The sequence below is a fragment of the Lissotriton helveticus genome, chromosome 6 (assembly GCF_964261635.1).
Source record: "Lissotriton helveticus chromosome 6, aLisHel1.1, whole genome shotgun sequence".
Taxonomy (NCBI): Eukaryota; Metazoa; Chordata; class Amphibia; order Caudata; family Salamandridae; genus Lissotriton; species Lissotriton helveticus.
In genome coordinates, this window is record NC_136067.1 from 1,758,506,242 (window position 1) to 1,758,527,864 (window position 21,623).

Genomic DNA, 21,623 nt, shown 5'->3' on the forward strand with positions numbered 1-21,623 from the left:
ATGCAGCACATTAGCCTGAGTGCTGAAACATCTACTGTTCTATAACTTGGGGGGAAAGTAAGCACCAAACTGCGTGATGCGCCAGGTATGGGAACACAGGGAGAGAAATATTGCCTTCCAGCAGGAAATGGTATAGTCCAAAGCTCTGTTTTTAATATAAAATCAGGGCCTTCGGTGGTCATATCACTGAAAATACAAGATTTAAGCAAAATATTGTTGTCCATGGGTGCTCCTGGAAGACAATTTCTATGGATTGCAATCTCTAGAATGCTAAAGTGATTCCGGTATTTTACTGACCTCTACTGGTCATTTTCTATCAAGACAGTTAAATAGAGGCAGTTGAACAGAAAAAAAGTCACTAAGCGGAAGCAGACAAGTCCTAGGGCTGATCTTCAGAGCCCACAAAGTACATACACATATAAGTATATGCTAAAGTATATACAAGAGGTCTTGAATGCTCGACCTAAATATATGGCAATCTTTACAACTTGTTAGTTGCCCACAAAGAGCCTGTGAGAAAATTGCCATAGATTTCTTGCATCTGTTAATTAGTTTACTAAGCAAGTTGAGATTTGCTATTGTTCTAATGGGCTACGTTTACTTTCCTTTGTAGCAAAGCCTTTACTGAGGCTGACGCACACTCTGTGACCTGGTACCAAGAGAGATGATGATGGCATGGAAGCCTTCCAGGAGCTCCAAAAATTGCTTTGAATTGCACTGGCTCTTGCAATGCCACACAAGACAAACGTTTTTCCTCTTTTGCCATAAGATACATGGGTGTGCTGTATCAGTGCTAACTCAGGCCCACAAGGAGACCAAGTGTCCAATCAGGCATTTCTCAGTGCCTCTTAATCCTGTTGCCGCAGCATTGCCTGGTTGTCTCAAAGCAGATGCAGCGGTGAACCTCAGCATTCAGCAAACAGAAGGGATAGTGATAGGCTACCCACTAACTGTATTGGATGACATTTATTGTTGCTAAGGAGGGATCTATGACCATGATAATAAAAACATCATGGTGAAACCTATTCCAGGTGAGAAAGAACAATTTATAAAAGAAGATGCTAAAGCTCATTATATCACCCTCACGTCAGAGGGTAAGTGTAAACATTTAATTTAGTAATGGTGGAGTGTATGGAGTGAGCAGTGAATATGTCTCAAATGGATGACGAAGTGGCAACACAGTGAAAGGGTGATGAATAATGGTCATAACATGAACATTAGCCAGCAGGATATCAAGAACAGATATAATGAGAAAAATGAAGGTGCAAAATGCAGAGTGTAAGGTGGGTGATTATGATGAATTGGGTTCAAATGTACCCCTCCTAGATTGTTTGTTTTTGGACCACCCAATTTTTGGATCTCTGCTGTGAGTGAGTATTACAAACTGGCTTGCTCACTAGCATGTGCTAACATGGGCTTGAGGGCTAACTGGCAGTGTCTGCCTTTTAAATAATGTCCCCTGGGGTAAGAGATTTAGATAGGTCAGATCAATTAATTAGGCTTTCAATAAGAAATACCCCTATTGCGCTTTTACTATAGGGCGAGATTGTACTGCTTTACTGTGAGCCTTTAGTGCTTTGCTTTAAGACTTTACTGTATTCACACTTTAGGTGAAACTACATCAAAATGACAGGTCTGCAGAAGGGCACCATAGAGAAAAGTTTAAGGTCGCTTTCAATGGATAACAAAGGACTTGACTTCAAATACACTTTTAATGTGACCATATTTGCACTTGTTCATGCACTTTGGGTGTTAGGGTATATTCCCTGAGTTATTCCATAATGAGATTTGGTCTTTCAACTGCCTTCATGGGTTAAGTTAATTAATCTTTTGGCAATCAGGTGGATCAACGTCACCCTCAATTTGGAGGGGTTCAAGCCAGTTCCTGGGAGAGGAAGATGGTGCCGCAGAAATCTGCTTGTTCTAATTAACTCAAACATACTGATAAGTCATGGCAAGCCCTTCTTCAGAGAAACAAAGCAAATCAACCACACCTCTGGCACCACTTACATGACAGGCTCATCTTTGGAGGGAATGGATCAAAGTTTTGTGCCGATTAGGGGGGAAACTAAACAGCTCTGGAAGAGCTAAGCCAAACTAAAACTTGAATTCACAATTTTGAAAAGTCCCAAAATGAAGTACATGGGGTGGATTGGACTGGAGGTAAGATGCAGCATCCTTGGATTGGGTAGAAACACACATATTCTAGAAATCTCCCTCTCCATTTTTAAACCTCTGCACAAGCACAGTTGCATCTGGTCATTGGCTTAAGGGCCTAAGGATCTCAGTCAGCCACTAGCTCCTTCTTCAATCTTAGGAATCAAATTTGAATGTGATCTATTTTTTAGATCTCAGAACCCACGGTCTCCACTATCTTTTTTACCTTGCTGAAGTCTCTCAGGAAAAATTTGGACGTTCTTCCATCCTAAACCCACAAAACGATGGCCCATGACCTGATCACTGCTAGGTATAATTACAGGAACTCCCTTCATATAGGAATTCCAAAATACTTTATTGAACACTTAAAAACCATCCAAAATGCTTTGGCTGAACTCATTCTGAATTTACCTAATCATGAGTCCATTGGATTTCTGTACAAAAAATAATTATATTTAAGTTTCTCACAATAGCTTTTAGATCTCTGTCAAACAAAGTACCAATATATTTAAAAAATATTTTTCATCCGTACACCCGTAAATTCCTCAAAACGTGAGACTGAGTAGCTGCACTTTTTCCTCCTAAGCACCAAGCACTGGAATTCCCTCTAGGGAACTTCACCATGCTTCATTCTGCAAGAAGGCGAAAATGTGTTTCTTTAATTCCAACTAGCATTCATTCCTAGTACTAGCTTGTTATATTTAATGTCAAGACTCCCTAAGCTTGGCAGCCGTCATGTTCTACAAACATGCAAGCAGCCAGGAAGATGTGAGGCCTAGGGAGTATGGTCAGGGAATGTAACTTGCCTCGAGGTCCGTATGGCCAAGGAGAGTAACAAGGGCCCAGACGAAGGATTGGTCTGAGTTGCGTGCAGCTACTGCTGTTCAAGGGACACAGTTGGGTGCTGGTGCTGCATGAGAGGCTTGGTGGATGTAAAATGGCAGCAGGGTAGACCCTGAGCTCCACTTCACTGACGGGAGAATGTTTAAAAATCAGATCCTTAAGAGTATGAACAGGAGGCCTAACATAAAACCTCCTGGTGGCTACAACAGGCTATCTTTCCTCATGAAACTAGCCCAATGAGGCCAGAGAAACCACCTATGATCCTACCTGCTTAATAGCAGGATGCCCTGTGGGTGCCGGGGGCTACCAGGCTGAGAAAAGTTCAGTCGCATTGACTAGTCTCCCTGTGGTCATGTAGGTCCCTGTGAGGCACCAACAGAGCTCAGGGCACATGTGGCATGCGGTGAACACCCTAAATATCGAATCCAATATATAGATTGCCCACAATATCGAATCAAAAACATAGACAGCTCAGAATATCGAATTACTAAAATATAGACATCCCAGAATATCGAATTTAGGGTATGAAATATCGAATTCCATAATATCGAATTTAAAATAACGATTTCCATAATATTGAATTTTTTTTAGTGGTATGTATGGTAGTATAGGTATTAAAAGTATGTATTAATTTTGTAATGTATGTTTAATTCTTTTAAAGTAATGAATGTTATGTAATTTAATCCCTGCGTAATTTAATTCCGTAGTGGGTTGTGGGTTTATAGGGGAATAGGGTGGGAAGTAATTTAATTATAGTAAATTAAATATTATTTTTTATTTATATGTATTGATAATGGATATATGACGTTACAACGCGGACTTTTACCACGCAGACCATTACCACGCATTTTTTACAACGCAGGACCCTTTACCACGCATACCATTACAACGCTGGTATTTACAACGCAGGTACTATTACAACGCATACCATTACAACGTAAGTATAGGTAAGTAAATAATATGGTAAAATAATTATTAATAATATTTTTTTAAATTAATAAATTATTATTTTAATATTTAATATTTTAATTATTTATATTAATATTTAATTATTAATTTTTAAATATATATGTTAAAAATACCCCTGTACCCCAAAACCCAAACCCAGCCCTAAAACCTAAAAATACCCCTGAACCCCAAAACCCAAACCCAGCCCTGAACCCTAAAAATACCCCTGTACCCCAAAAACTGAAAACTGACCCTGAACCCTAAAAATACCCCTGCACCCCAAAAACTGAAAACTGACCCTGAACCCTAAAAATACCCCTGTACCCCAAAAACTGAAAACTGACCCTGAACCCTAAAAATACCCCTGTACCCCAAAAACTGAAAACTAACCCTGAACCCTAAAAATACCCCTGTACCCCAAAAACTGAAAACTGACCCTGAACCCTAAAAATACCCCTGTACCCAAAAACTGAAAACTGACCCTGAACCCTAAAAATACCCCTTTACCCAAAAACTGAAAACTGACCCTGAACCCTAAAAATACCCCTTTACCCGAAAACTGAAAACTGACCCTAAACCCTAAAAATACCCATTTACCCAAAACCCAAACCTAAAATATTTTAAATAAAATTATATACTTACCAATACTTACGTTGTAATGGTATGCGTTGTAAAAGTACCTGCGTTGTAAATACCAGCGTTGTAATGGTATGCGTGGTAAAGGGTCCTGCGTTGTAAAAGTTGCGTGGTAAAGGTAGGTCGTGGTAAAAGTTGCGTGGTAAAGGTTGTATACCATTGATAATTAATTGATTGATAATTAATTGTAATTGGTAATTAATTTGTATTAATGGGTAATACATGTTTATTAATTGGTAAATAATATTTAATAATTGATTAGTTGACATGTTAATTGTATTTATTTGGAGCGGGTTGTGGGTTTATAGGGGAATAGGGTGGGAAGTGATTTAATTGTAATAAAGTTAAAAATTATTTTTATTTATATGTATTGATAATTAATTGCTTGATAATTATTATTGGTAATACATTGTTATTATTTGGTAAATGATTTTTATTAATTGAATAATTAATAATTATGTTAATTATATTATTTATTATTTGGAGCGGGTTGTGGGTTTATAGGGGAACAGGGTGGGAAGTAATTTAATTGTAATGATGTAAATATTTATTTTTATTTATATGTATTGATAATTAATTGATAATTATTATTAATTTGTAATTAATTTTATTAATTAGTAATTAATTGTTTCATGGGTAATTAATTTTTATTAATTAGTAAACACATTTATTATTGGTAATTTTTATTAATTGGTAATTATTTTTAATTAATCTTTTTATTGGCATTGATAATTATTTTAATTTTGTTTTAATATTAAATCATTATTTTGCCTACTGTTGCACTCACTAGAGTGGGAATAGTAATTTTTACCCCTACGCTCTCCAACGCTTTCCCTACTGTTGCACTCACTGGAGTGGGAATAGTAATTTTTACCCTCTCTTTAATTGTTTTTAATATTTAATTAATTGTATATTATTTTTAATATATTTTAAAAATTTGATATTTTAGTTAACTATATTTTTAACATTCTATATTTTGAAGTCGATATTTTAGTACTTACCTGTTTGTATATAGGGATTCTATATTTTGTCCTTTGATATTTTGTAGTCGATATTTTGGGCATTCTATATTATATCCCTCAATATTAAGTCACTGAACCGTGGTATGCCCCTGTATCCCCCTACAATAAGTATTATTGCTTCAGTTGAAGGCAATTGCCCTGGGACAAGCAACAAATTCTAGACCTGGGAGCCCCCCGCAGTGGACCATTAAGTAATAGGCTCCATTGGTCCAATAAAACCATATTGTGCTCTCCTGCACTGGAGTGGGACAGTAGGAAGCACAGGCTTCCCCTGCTGTACTACAGATTTAGTACTAGCAGAAGAAGAGAAAAGTTGTCCTCTAGGCCTGCGCACAAAAGCTGCCTTGGCCAGGCAAGAAATCCGTCTGGCTGCATTGGCTAGGGCTCCCATAGGCCTTTATCTCCTAGACACCTAAGTGACCCACAGGAGGGGGCAGAGTCACCATATAGCAGGAAACCTTTGCGAAGACAGAGGACTTAAAAAGGAATAAGGGAAAAGGGAAAAACCCTTCATCAAAGAGTGTGTCATGGGCAGAAGATCAGCTAGAGATTGAGTGGCCCATAATGTGGGTCTTAACATTTTCATGATTGTAGGAGCGATACCTCGGGAGGAGCATGGGCACCACCAATGGGAAGCACTGGATCTGGGGGATGACAGGAGAGCAGTAGACCTTAACAGCAGCCTGATCTAAAATATTGATTGTGATGCCCTCTGTGTCCAGAAAGAGGACTCCAGGAGAGTTTCCATTAATTAGCAAGATTTTATAGTGGCGGGGCATTTTGGCTTTTGGTTCTGAGATAGAGATATAGAGAATGAAGGTACATACCGAAGTAGAGCACTAGTGAGAAAAAGAGAGAGAGAGAGGAATCAATAGAAAGAGTTAAGGTAAAAGAGATGAGGTAAATTAAGGAAGGAAAAATTACACAGAAAGATTATTTTTCATTTTAATTGCCAATTACATCCAATCGACTCCTGGGAAAAGGGGGAGGCTGGCGGTAACACTGCTACTGCGCTTTACTTACAAGGGAGCAATTTTGCAACACTGTTGCAAAACCGGCCCTCAGTAACAAAAACAAAACGACCCCCCACCGGTCCAAAACGCCCCCCTCCACTAAGGCCAGTCCGGCCCTGAATGCTAGACAAGCAGGCATGCACACTCAGGGTCAGATTTTCTATTTTTTACAGCAGAGCAGCAACCAAGTTGCTTTACTGAGTTGAGTAAGAGGGACAAAGCTGAGCAGAGCCACATTTATTAAAAATGGTCTGCTGCTGCTCACTACCCCAGCGCTGGTACAAAAACCAGCTCTCTAGCACTGTACATAACACTTGTGCCATACTGCAGGTTTGTGTGTATACTCTTTAGCATATGATTTGTACAGGATATCTTCTCTTCCAGTATAAAATCCTATATGTAGACAGATTCTTAAGCATACCACACATTATGGGGCCGATTCCGATCCTGGGAAAACGCTGTACAAATCGTGGTATGGAGCTTTTTCCCCATACAACTCGTACTTGTAAGGAGGCCCCTACAACCTAGGAAGTACGATCCGTACAAATAGACACACTCCATACAAATTGTAAAAAAGACCATACAACTCGTATAAACAAGCGATTCCGATTACGATTGCTCTGTATGTATTCCCGGCAGCAGTTTACAACCCGGCAAGTACGATTCGTACAAACGGCACTCCGTACAGCTCTTTTTTTACAAGAGCCAAAAAGTGCCGGAAAAATCTGGTATGCCCCGAAAACAGTATGAGACAGACCCCCCCCCATGTACGCGTCGTACACCCCATGAATACAGGGGTACTGTGCATATATACGGTGCGTATGGATGACACGGAAAGTGGGGGACGGTGCATACATACGCGATGAAGGGGTACTGGTCGGGTACGCACAGTACAAGCACCGTACCCCAAAATCGCCTGTGTACGCACCGTACCCCAAAATCCCGTATGTACGCACCGTACCCCAAAATTGCCTGTGTACGCACCATACCCCAAAATCGTGTATGTACGCACCGTACCCCAAAATCGCCTGTGTACGTACCGTACCCCAAAATCGCGTATATATGCACCGTATCCCAAAATCGCGTACGTACGCACTGTACCCCAAAATCGCGTATTTATGCACCGAACCCCAAAATCGCCTGTGTACGCACCATACCCCAAAATCGCGTATGTACGCACCGTACCCCAAAATCGCGTACGTACGCACCGTACCCCAAAATCACGTACGTACGGTGCATACATGCGCGATGTTGAGGTACGCACCATACACACGCCTCGCATGTGGGGGGACCCTTGTATGCCTCATACCCCTATACGACCCTTACCCCGGTATGAGTCGTACCCCCAGAACGAGTCATACCAGGGTATGAGGCGTATAGGGGTTTCGCTTCGTTGCCCGGTACAAGTCATTCCCCGTATACATGCCATTTTCCATACAAATCGTATGCTGACAACCCGGTACGAATCATACTTGACGGTTTGGACAGCCTTTTTACAAATTGTATGGTCTTTTTTACAATACCGTGTCGTACAGCTTTTCCCGATCTGATTTGTAAGGATCGGGCCGATCTGTATGTATTTTTCCCGTACGAATCGTACGACACGGGTTGGAAGGGACTTTTACAATTTGTATGGAAAAAAATACAAATCCTATTTGTATGGAAAATAAAAATCCAGGATCAGAATCAGTGTAGGCTTCTAATGTGTGGAATGTTTGGAGAAATTCAAAAAATTCTCCATGTTAGTTCCTACCTGAAGGAGATGTTATTTTTCGACATTAAGCCCAATCTGACTATCTTAGTAGATCAGGCTACGTGTCAAAACTATGAAATATTGCACTAACCGCACTAGTTACATCCAGGTAACGCTCTCATGAAGCAAAGTTGGGCAAAACAGTGCTACTTGTGCTGAGGCTAAGAAAAGGACACAAAATACCTTTTGCATTTGGAATGTAAATACCCTTGCAAGAGATTACCCCACTTAGAGTCTCTTTGCATGACTTTGGCCTGACACAAACTCTTAGTAAATCTGACTCCATATTTCTGGTAAGCAGGCTCCTCTGTTAAATTAGGAAAATAAGCTATTGTTATGAGCAACATTATTATGGCAGGAATTTGACTGTCTCACTCGCTTTAAAAGGGGGCTTCTTGGAAGGTTGGGGCACTGAACAATTGTCCATGCTTTAAAACATGTCTGGGCCACACAGTGTTGTCTGTATTATACATTAAAAAAACACCCTTTCCTATGATCAGAGGGGTAAACATGTTAAAATAAGTGGATCTATAGGAATGACAACAACCCCATACTTCAGGCATGATTAAGAGACAAGAGAATAGTATGAGTGGTCGACCAAGGAGCAACAGAGGTACAACCCTGGGAGGCACAGTAGGCATTGCATGGGGTCCACCCAGGCTCTCTGGAGGCACTGTTGGAATTGATATATTTGGAAGAGATACATGCTTTACCCTTCAAAACGCTGGTAAGCCTCCTGTGTGGTGGTGCCAGAGCAGGGCCCCGGGGGCATGTCTTGGTTACAGTGGTATCAGATCATCCACTTTTTACCTCAGCATCAGCAGGAAGGACACACCATCTTGGCTAGTCCACTGAGATGAGTCACCTTCACATTTCAGAAGGGAAGGGAAAGAAGTCGATGATGTACATTGCTGAGCAACCTGTTTGGATCTCTGATCCTCTTGAAACTTTAGTGCAGGTTCTTTATAGTTTATAGATGCTTTCAGACTCTCTCATATTAACATTGTCCCTCGTGACTTCTTTATTTTCATAATGTTATTATTTCCTATGAGGATTTTTGTTTTCCTTTCCTTCAGTGACCACACCTCCTAGTCTATTGTTGACTGAAATGGGCGTAAGTAAATAATCATGGTTTTCAAAATAAATATAAAACATATCAGAAAATGGGCTTTTGTAGATAAAAGAAAAGCCTTTTTCGAAGATCTGATTCAAATAGCATCTTACCGTTCTGTCGGAAAGATATATTTTTTCAGAGTAGCAACTTTTTGTGTGTGTGTGTGTGATTTGTTTCCAAGTATTTAGAATTCTGAACAGCTGTACCCTGAGGATAATGTACTTGTATAACATTATTCAAATTCGACCGTGAACAAGGATGTGAGTGTTACTTAATGTTTTCCCTGTTGAATTCATTACATAATTCATAAGGCAGCTTTTCTAGACACACACTCATGTTGTGATCTTTTGATTAATCGCATCCATGTATTAAAGGTATAATGATGGGTGTATGCTGAAGGCTTCCTTCTGTGGCTGCCCGTATGTAGTCGGTTCCATTTCCACACTGCAGTCCTAGCATCATTATACCTGTTCAGTGATGCAGAAAACAACAATGTCAGCAAGACGAAGAGCGCGGGATCCACAGCAGGAAAAAAAACGTTTCAACAGCAAAAAGTATGCCTCGGACCATGGTGACTCATGTCCTTGCTTTTTTGCGCTTCTTTCTAAAATAGAGTTTTGCGGACATTTTAGCCGGATCCATAAAGTGATTGTTCTGATCCATTATAAACCCGTGCACCAGAGGGAACATTTCCAATGCACAAACCTGAGGTATAATACATGCGTGTGCAAACATGCCCAAGCAAAATGCAGCAACACAAACTGTAACAAAATAAATATGCCCTTGTGAGGGAAATAAAGGGGCGGGGCAATATAATCTAAATCCATATGCAAATAAGGAGGGATGGAATACACGAAGGCATACCACAACCCGCAAATCAAAATCCACTCCAAAATGTTGCTCCTGGTATAAGTTATGGTTTTCGCTGTGTATAAGACATTAACACGTTTACAATACATAACTACAGTTTAAAGCAAAGTTAGAAATAATAAATATAACCGGAAAGCCAGTTAAAATGAACACTTGGGCCAGATGTAGGTCGGTCAGTAACGGCCTAAAATCGGTATTTTCGGCCGTTACCGACCGGTATTGAGCGATCGGTATGTAGGTGATAGAAATTAGGCCCAATCGGTAAATTTACCGAATCGGAAAATTTACAGAATCGGTAAAATACCGAATCGGAATATTTACCGGATCGGAAAAATTACCGATTCGGTAAAATACCGACTCGGAATATTTACCGATTCGGAAAATTTACAGATTCGGTAAACTTACCGAATCGGTAAAATACCGATTCGGTAATTAAGAATAGGTAAAATTGAAGATTAAGATGTAGGGAGGCTCTGAAATACCGATTTTGCTTCAAATTCGGTATTTAAGAGTCGGTATTTACCATGGATTCAAATCAGGTGGTAACAAGGTGCAGCCTATAAAAATGGACCCAAAATGCAATTCTGTTTGCACAATGGCGGCATTTTATGTCATCGCAAGACGGCTAAGGCTACAGGAGGAAGGAGAGAGGAAATGGCTGAGACTGGAGCAGGTCTACAGGCAGAGGGTGACCCTGTTCATGCTCACAGAGGAAGAGATACTGCAGAGGTACAGGTTGGCTCCAGACACCATCTTGGAGCTCATCAGGGACCTACAACCACTTTTGCAGCACACCACCCCAAGGGCACATGCAATTCCACCCCATGTACAGGTGCTGTGCAGCCTCCACCTGCTGGCGTCAGGGAGCTACCATAGCGTGGTTGCTGCGGTGGGTGGGGTGACCCAGAGCAGCCTCTCAAGGTTTTTTCACAAATTCCTTGACGCCATGTTGCATAGGATGGAGCATTACATTTCTTTTCCATCCACCCATGCTGAACTGGTTCAAACCAAATCTGAGTTCTACCAGATGGCTAGATTTCCCCATATCATCGGCTGCATTGATGGCACGCACATCCCCATTTGTCCCCCTGCTGCCACAGAATACATCTACCGGAATAGGAAGTCCACCCACACCATCAATGTACAGGTGATTTGCAATGCAAAGTTCGTCATCACAGACCTTGTTGCGAAATTCCTTGGGAGTACCCACGACTCCTATATTTTTCAGACCAGTGGCATCTATGCACGGCTGTCTGCAGGGGAATTTGGCGAAGGATACCTCCTAGGTAAGACACAGTGTGCGACCCCTTCAACACCTATTGCAGTAAGAATTACAAGTATGCATGTGAGTAATGTATTCCCATTTCCCTTTTAGGAGACAGTGCATATGCCCTACGTTCATTTATCCTCACTCCCTACCTCAACCCCTCCACACCCAGCCAAAGGAGGTATAACCGGGCCCACAAAAGTACACGGAATGTGGTAGAACGGACCTTTGGCATCTGGAAAAGCAGATTTAGATGCCTTCACAAGAGTGGAGGTGCAAGGCAGTATACCCCCATCACCTGCTGCAAGATAATTGCTGCCTGTGCCATGTTGCACAACTTGGCTGTGAGGAAGGGTACTGAGGTGGAGTTGTCTGACTACGAGGATCATGACGACGACAATGCTGTGCCTGACAGACAACCTGCTGGAGTGTCAACACCAAGTGATGGCAGATACAGACGTGAGGAGATAACAGACAACTATTTCTGAGTGAGTAAAGAGACACAGACAGCTTGTGAATGTGAAAAAAAGTTTTTTAATGTGGCCACAACGTTAATGAACTGATGTGGAACAAATAATAAGTATGTGAACGTGGGGACTGCTAATGTCCCAGGTTGCCTCACCCACACTGTAAATGTCATTTACGGGCGCGCTTCGCAGACCCACTGGGGTGTGGTTCACTCCCTTCGGCATGGCCTGCAGGCTCAGCTGAGCGCCTGGTGCTCCGGCGTGGCTTAACAACTGCGCTAGCCGGGCTGCTGCGGCTGCTGCTGTCGTATGCCTCAGCCACGTCCAGGGCAGGATTCGCAGCAGTATGGGAGATGATCATGGCCTCCAGGGCACTGGTAATCCTGGCCATGCCCCTGGTTACCTCCGCGGTGTTCTGCGTGAGGCTTTCTTGCATGTTGGCGCTCCTCCGGCATAGCTGGGATGTTGCCGTGGCCAGCCGGTGCATAGCCCTGTTGTGCACACGCGCATCCCTGCGCCTTGTTTGCTCCTGGGCATCCATTTTTGCGCACAGTTGGTTGATGGCAGTCGTCATGTCAGTGTTGGTCTTTGCAACCTCCCTGTTGGTTTCCACTGAAGCACTGATGCCCTTGCCCATGTCTCCCATTTGGTGATTCAGGATCCTAAACTGGCGGTGGCAGGCCTGAATCGATTTCCCCTGCATGCGCAGGATGCGCACCATGCTCCCCTCAAGGCCACAGAACACAGTGTCCTCTCCAGGTGGACCTGCACTGCTGGGAGTGCGGTGGCGGCTGCGAGTGCTGTTGGACTGATGTGTGGACACCTGTGCAGTAGGAGTGACTTCTATGGTTGCTGGAGCCTCACCCTCACCTCCCACCATGACTCTCAGCGGGGCCACATATCTCCTCCTGGCTTGTGAGGTAGCAGGTGTTATCAGGGACCGTGATGGTGAGTTCTCAGGTGAGAACAGCAATGGGGGGGTTTGGGAAGCGTGTGGGGAGTGGGGAAACACAAGGGGACGAACAGTGTCATCCTCATGGGAGAGGGCAGTGGCGTCTTCGTCCTCCTGCGAGGCTTCTGCGGTGCCTGGCCCTGCCTGAACACTCTCCTCCCTCACTGGCGCAGTTCCTTGTGAGGCAGATGGTCCACTGCCTGATGTTGGCCCTAGGTATAAAGAAGTGTATGTACACTGAGTGCTATTGTCTTACAGTCACTACAATAAATGCATTGCACATTTTACTTTCATTACTCTGATTGGCTTTCAATGCATTGCTGGTTTCTGTGCACTTACATGTGGTCCTACATTTGCTGACTACATTTCCCATAATGCATTGCTCATGTATAGTGCTAGCAGTACTGGACTGGGGTTGGGCTTACACAAAGGCTAAAGGGAAGCAGTTTGCTTTGGGGTGTCATGCTGCGCAGGCCTCTTACCTTTCGTAGTAGCTCTGGCTGAGCTGTCTACATCTCCTACTCCCACGACACTGTCAGGCTCGATGGTGGAGGCCACCAGTTCCTCAAGGTCAGTCAGGGGGGGCGCAGGGTTCCTGCCTCCACCGGTCACACCAGCCTGCTTGTGGATCTCTGCCATTTTTTTTTGGGTGAGGCTCCTGAGGTCGTAAAACCTTTTCTTCAGGTCATCTTGGCTCCTGCTGGTCACACCCACAGCATTCACCTTCTCCCCTATGGCAAGCCACAGGTTTCTTTTGGCTGACTCTGGTACAGTGAGGGACAGCCTGCCAAAAAGCTGTTTGTGGACCCTCACCACTTCCTCAACCAGTACCTGCAGCTCCATGCTGCTAAACTTTAATTTTCGTTTTCTTTCAGCCTTTTGGCTCTCTGTGCTACTTGCCATTCTTACTCTCTTTCACTGCAAACAAATCTCTCCCTGCTGCTCTGTCTCTCTGCTCAGCTCTGACTGCCTCTCCAGAACCTTCTAATGAGTTGCAGCTGCCTGGGTAGCCACTTCCTGGTTGGGAGGGGGAGGGTGGTAGCACCTGATTGGCTGTTTTCATTAGTTTCACTTTTGCTAGCTTCCCGAATCGGCATTTACCGAATCGGTATTTACCGAATCGGTATTTTCAATGCAAATTTCAAATTTCAAAAGGCCCATAGGGTTGTATGGCCATTACCGATTCGGTAATTACCGATTCGGTATTTGCCGATTCGGTAATTACAGAAAGTCCGATACCGACTTTTACCGATTTGGTAAAATATACCGATTTTTGACCTACATATCATTTACCGATTTTTGAATACTGAATCGGTAAAATTCGGTATTTAAGAATCGGTAAATGACATTTACCTACATCTGGCCCTTGATGCATTGCATATGGTAAGCGCAACTCGAAGCCCGGGCCAGGGAAGACAAAGCTGGACCTAATGGAGACCCGGGACAAACTCCGCCCGGGGGCAGAAAGCCCTCTCCACCCCCAGAGCGAGAGCGCGCAAAGGGGGGCGACCAGGATTGGTCGCCCTAAGGTGGTAGACAGCCCCTCAATCAGGCAGCCACAAGGGGGTTTAACCCCTTTGCTGCGGGGGCAATTCTGCTGCAGCGCTAGGGGGGAGGGGGGGACGTGCGGCGCTCCCATGCTCATGACGGAACCGCTCCGTCACGAGCCTCGGGTGCGCTGTGCTTGTGACGGAGCGGTTCCGTCACGGCCCGCTCGCTCAATGTAACGTCCAGCGCAGGCGTGAAATCAGCGCCGCGCAGGCGCGTCGAGCGGGCCGTGACAGAACCGCTCCATCACCAGCACAGCGCGACCGAGGCTGGTGACGGAGCGGTTCCGTCACCAGCATGGGAAGGGTTAAAAAGGGGGCAAAGGCCACCCTATGCACATACTCCTCCCTTGCTGAAGAAAAGAAGCATGAATCCCACCCAACCACTCCAGATGAAAGGAGGGCGTCGCAGCCGCAGGGATAGAGGTGAGGCAGAGAAAACACTAGAATGATAGAAAAAGGAGATACATTGCTAGAGGTAGATGAAGGGCTAACACAGTGTCCTTGGGATGCCTCACAGCAGGGGCACTGAGGGAGCCAGTGGTGACAATCAGCCACAGACAGAGTAGATCTGATGCTCCAACAGGGCCCTTGGGATGCCTCACGGCCTCACGGCAGGGGTACCAGGAGGAGTGAGATGTCAGAACTCAGCACCAGGCTGAATAGATGAAGTGCTCACACAGGGTCCTTGAGATGCCACTCGTCCGGGACCCGGAAGAGCAGGGAGGGGCCATGAAGGGGGTAAAATGTGAGCAGGACGGCACTTGCAGCTGGGGCTGGTCCTGACGGACACCCACCAAATCGGTAGCAAGTTGAAGCCTAACACTGTGGAAACAATGGCCCAGGTGGTTGGGTCCCTCCCCAGAGATTGGCCTGCTTGAAGGCAGACAATAAACAAGAATGGACTACAAGGACTATAAATGCAAAGACAATATAAGTGTCAACAGAATGTTATCCATGAGTATGAAATGGGCAATATGTATAAATGTTATGTTATAATAAACTGCGACCTTTTAAGGCACCAAGCACGTGGTTAGTGGTGTATGTCAGAGGTTAAGAGGAACACAGTTGGAAAATTGGAAGTTGGGGAGGTGACTCGCCGCCTGGGAGGAGTTTAGATATTCATTCCCCTGCATGGAGATATTGCTGCTCTCTGATGGCACTCATAGGTTTCCAATTTCTGAACTCCTTCCAACTTTAGTGATTTGTAGTTAGTATGAGGTTCTCGCTACTCCAAAGTACATGATGGGCCACCCACTTTGGTACAAATATTTGTCACTGGCTTAGGCGATGTGGATAGTATCAGAGTAGGGAGGAAGTCAAAGACGGGGTCGGTACGAAAAGGAGGAGGGGAAACGAAGAGAGTGAGGAGATGTAAGATGGGCTGAGAGAGGAGAGGGGTGTGAAGTCGGCAGAGGAGGCTGTACGAGAAGAGGGTAAAAGGACATTCTAAAATAAAAAAATTAGAAGACAGGGAGTGAGACAAAGGAGAGACTGAGCAGAGGAATGACAGCGAGGAAGTGAGCCAGTGGAAAAGAAAGCGAGAAGTATTAAATAAGTATTGAGATACCTGAATAGACATAAGGAAAAAGTAAGAAGGGCAGAGTGGTGCATTTTTAATGCTTGTTCAGGAAAACAAATATCTACAAATGTCTCACCTGAGCCCCGGCCACTCCTTCTGGTCACTTTATCAAAGTGCGAACGAAGGTGTGTTTGCTGGAAAAGCAATGGTTCATGTCCAGGAAACAGTCTGTTTGGGATGCAAACTATTCTGATTATCTGCAGGCAAACAATGAGAGTGGATCGAACACAGCGCTATAACAATTGGTTTAAATTGTATTTATTTTAATTCAGATTAATATTGTTTCATCAATCTGATTGGCCACCTTTTTGATTAATTAGACTAGGGTCATGTATTAAGCCTGGTCTGATGAGCGCGTGGTAGAACTGTCCTTTGAAGAAACCCAGGACAACACTAACGGCTGAGTTTTTTAAATGAAAAAAGGAACTATTATCTGAAAAAAGCAGATATGTGCTAGGATTTACTTTTTAGCGTGCTTTGACATTTTTTCAAGTAGCTCTATGTATACGTCTTGGAGAAAATTGCTGCAGTGGTTTAGAAACTGGCCATACAACAGGAAGCAGCTGAATGAATAACATATCCTTCATTTGCCAAAAGAGTTTTCTGGATTGACTGTGTCCCTTAGTAAGGAGGACAGATAATGATACATGCAAATGCAGCCAACACCTGAAGCAATATGAAACATGTGTATACTTGTTATGATGAGGGTAAACAGCGTAAGGTACAGCTCCAATGAAAAAACTAAGGGCCCGATGTAGGTAAATCTGATTTACCCACTCTAGAATACCGACTTTTACCGATTCGGTATTCTAGATTCGGTAAATCAGATGTAGGAAAAAATTCGGTAACTTTTACCAACTCTGTGTGATTCGGTAATTACCCATTGATTCCCATGGGCCTTGAGGCCCATAGGAATCAATGTCAATTACCGAATCGGTAAATACCGATTCGGTAAAATTACCGATTTTGCAAGGGGGACAGGGTGTCACTTTGACACCCTGTTGGGCAGGGCATGTATGTGTGCCACATGGCACACAAGCCAGAATCAGGGGTGTCAAAGGGTGTCAAAGTGACACCCTGTCCCCCTTGCAAAATCGGTAATTTTACTGCTTCGGTATTTACCGATTCGGTAATTGACATTGATTACTATGGGCCTCAATGGCACAGGTGTACATGCACAGATGTGCATGTACACAGGAATTCGTTATTTACCATGACATAGTATGTCATGGTAAATAACGAATTCTTAAGGGCCTGTGGCACTGTTTCCAGTGCCATCTACATATAGATTTACCGATTTGGTAAATTTACCGAATCGGTATTTTACAGAATCGGTAAATTTACTGAATCGGTAAATTTACCGATTCTGTAAAATATAGGCCCCCTACATCTCAATCACCAAATACCGGTCGGTAACGGACGAAATCGGCCGTTACCGACCGGTATTTGGTGACCTACATCTGGCCCTAAGACACAGTGGGAGTCCTAGGTATTCGCCTCTATTCATGGAAGACCACCATCCTGCTTGGGTGCCACCTGCAACCCAACTGGTCAGCCAGTGCATAGCATCTGTACCCCCAAGCCAATGGCTCCTGCTTCCTCAGCAGAACAGATGCTGGGAGATGGACGGTATCCCTGGCAACCAAAATGAGTGCACACAACCTTCTATGAAGGGAGTATCCTGACTGATTTCGCACTTTGTTAGCAACATATGCGCTGAAGAGTGTAAGCCATAATCCTATGATTGGGACACAAGAACTAACTGAGTTTATTGTGGGATTGTCTAAAACTAACAAATGGAACGGAGGACAATGCAGGTCTTGTGCGTGATGGCTGAGACAACAGGACTAATATGGAATACACCTGCAGGAAATACATGATCTTACAGGAAGAGTCGGATGCCAGCTGCAGGAATGGCATGAAATTGTGGCAGCGGTGGTGCATGCAGTGAGAGCAGCCGTACTAGCACAACATGGCGGCAGCTGGATCTACAGGTAGTGACAGAAGGACTGGGTGACAAAAGCAAAAGCGCAGGCAATGACAATAGCAGGAAGTCAATTCACAAAGAAACGTGTGCACCTTAGTACGACTTAAGTGCACAAATGACAGCATTTGTGAGGGCACAATTCTGTTCTGAGAAATAGAATCGGGAAAGGTGGGCTTTAGACTTTCGTAATGATTTACTTGGAGGTAAAACCGTGACAAAATAGCGGATTTTTAAGTGTGAGTAAATCTCCATAAATGAACGGAGATACCTGCAAAATGTGAGCATTTACAAACTCACACAGTTGTTGGTATTTCAGAAGGCATTGAAAGTTAGTTTCCAGCTCTAAATAAGGTCACAGATGTATACCTGTTAAGGGCAGAAGTCATTTCTTTTTCAGGGCTACAGAAGGAGGGAACATTTTAAATTTACTTAGGTATTACATTTACTCATGCTGAAAATTACAAATTTGCAGAGCTACTTATATAATTTGTTGAGACTTGCTCAGAAGTCTAAAATTTGCTCTTAACTTGGTAGTATTGCTACAGGACAAAGTGGGCATAGTTGTCATTGTGAAGCGTCGCCCCTTGGCCCACGCAAGGGGGCAGAGGGTGACACAACAACTTCAGGTTTATCAAACCATGAAAGGCCACCTTGCGTCGCACTGTATGGCTTGATAAACCTGGAGCAACATAAGAACGAGCAAATCGCTGCTGTGTATTACTCTGCCCCAGGGAGCATTCCATGGGTGGAGCTTGGCTGTTCCCAAGCATCCACCTATGGATTTTGGGGAATTCCCAGACTTACCATTAGTGGTAGAACTAGGAATGCGGCAAAATACTACGCCTCCCCAAAGGAGGCGTAACAAGGAGAAATATCTTTATATTACCTCGTTATTTCCTCTTTATTCCTCGTTATTTCCTCTTTCTGTGTGTGCTGCAACAAGCCTCTGAGGATTGTTTTTGGGCAGGAAGTTGTCCATAACTGCACAAAAAGCAATCCTGCTTACAACACAGGCACCCTTTCACCATGGTGCAAGGGTGCCTGCATTGGTGCTAGACAGCCAAAAGTGCACCAGTGCATGGAAAGGACAGGAATGCACCGTGTGATGTTAAATATGGCGCATCTATCCCTGTCACGCAGTGCAGCACAGCAAGGTGGCTTATGGCATTTCGTGAAAGTTTGATAAATATGCCCCCTAATGTCTGACTTTCATAGCAGGCTCTTGGTGAGTTGGGCATACCGAATACTACTTAGGTTGAAACTCTTGTCAGCAAAATCATATCTGTATTGTTAGTCAAAAGTGTTGATACATGTAACAACAATCCACTTACTAAAAATGAGGACTGAGGTAACAGGCTGTATGCACATTGGTTGTTTCTGTATAGTGCATGTTAAAATGATTAAAAAAAAAACTCATCAATAAAGCTCTGAAGAGCAAATTATGTAGAGTAGACAATGCAGTTCTATTGAGTAGCGTTTTGACTCTCCTTGTGTTTAATTTGCCACAATTGTACTATGCTTGTAGGTAGCGAACCATACCTGAATCAACCACATGACCCTCCTGTTTGAGCTATAGTGGAGTTCGGAGAACTCTATTCCTGTTAGGTTTATACATGTAGTAGGCGAGACTTGGTCCAAAGTCACATAGAAAATTGTTATACCTATCTTTGGCTATGAACAGAAGGTAATATGGCTATCATTAACCAAGAAAAGTTTTATTTTACCACAAGGAGCCTGTACCAAGCTCTGTTTCAGTTAATTAAGTAGCCTTCTTGAGGATCAATTGCATTGCCTCTTTTAAAACTTTGGTTTCTCAATGCCCCTACCCGTCCGGCATTTTGCTTTCTCCTGAAACTGTCTTTATCAAGCAAACTTGAACTATACTTTAGGACTTGTGCCATGTTGATTACAACACTGAAGCTAAAGCGGTATATCTTCTGTTGCCTACACACAGTCAAAACCCGATGCTTAGCGGGTGCTTCTTGCTATCAGTCCCATTAGCAGACCTGACAACACTAGAAACAGTTCTAAGATAGCATGAAAAAATTATCCAGCCGATATGATGCTGAACTCTCATCACTCGTTTACCTGAGCTATTTTTAATTTCTATGAACTCCTCTTTATTAATGTTGATTTATCAGTCAGTCTTTTTATCCTGGCACTAGCTCTTCATCGCCTACAAGGGAAAATGCAATTCTAGGGGACTATAACACTGATACCATTGTACCAGCCTTCGAGGCCAGCACATGATTGATGACTCCTTGTGATCATCTTTGACTTTCCCACTAGCCCCTCATCCCCTGGGGTTATTGGGAAGGTCATTGGAGTTATTACTGCTGAGGGTGAAGCTTATAAAATCGATGTTCGACAACTGACACAGTACCCTTTATCAGGATACATCCTATCAGGGTGCTTTCTGAAAACCTACTTGTGATCTTTTTAGATCATTACCCCATTTTTTTGCTTTAAACATTTCTGACAAAAGGTTTGGAGAAGGATGCTAGCCTCGAACTGTATAAGTTTTGGAAAGAAGGCATCTCTGGGAACCGACTCAAGAATAGGTCAAAGGAGCAGATGGAACTGATTCCATCCTTTTTTGATGTATTAGACGTTCTTCGTCTAGTTCTCAATGAGCCACCCGCAGTGGCTTCTTATTTCTCAATGAGCCATTTTCATATGCCTCTGTAGCATCAATGGGTTAGGGCCATGACCAGTCTTCGATAGAGCTCCATTCCATCTCACGTCTTGCACTCAGCTTCTGTTGACCATGCCTATAATATGCAGATAGTTCCTGGGATGTCAAGCGTTTTTTTTCTTGTGATGTAGTATTGGGATCACTGAAATAATATCGAGGGACAGAATATCGACCATCAAAAATATCGTTGACAAAATATCGACAGTCAAAATATCGAGTTTCTATCTACAAACAGGTAAGTACAAAAATATCGAGTTAAAAATATCGTTTACAAAAATATAGTTGTAAAAAATATCGTATTTACTAAAAACAGTGTTAAATTAAATTAATATTAATAATTAATTACTAAAATATACTTAAAATTACTTAAATTAACTTATAATAATTAAATAATTAATGAAAGTTAAATAAATATTTTTTTATTTCATATTTATTAAAACATATATATATAGTAACAAAATATAATAAAATAATACCCAAAAACTGAAAACTGACCCTGAACCCTAAAAATACCCCTTTACCCAAAAACCCAAAACTGACCCTGAACCCTAAAAATACCCCTTTACCCAAAAACTGAAAACTGACCCTGAACCCTAAAAATACCCCTTTGCCCAAAAACTGAAAACTGACCCTGAACCCTAAAAATACCCCTTTACCCAAAAACTGAAAACTGACCCTGAACCCTAAAAATACCCCTTTACCCAAAAACCCAAAACTGACCCTGAACCCTAAAAATACCCCTTTACCCAAAAACCCAAAACTGACCCTGA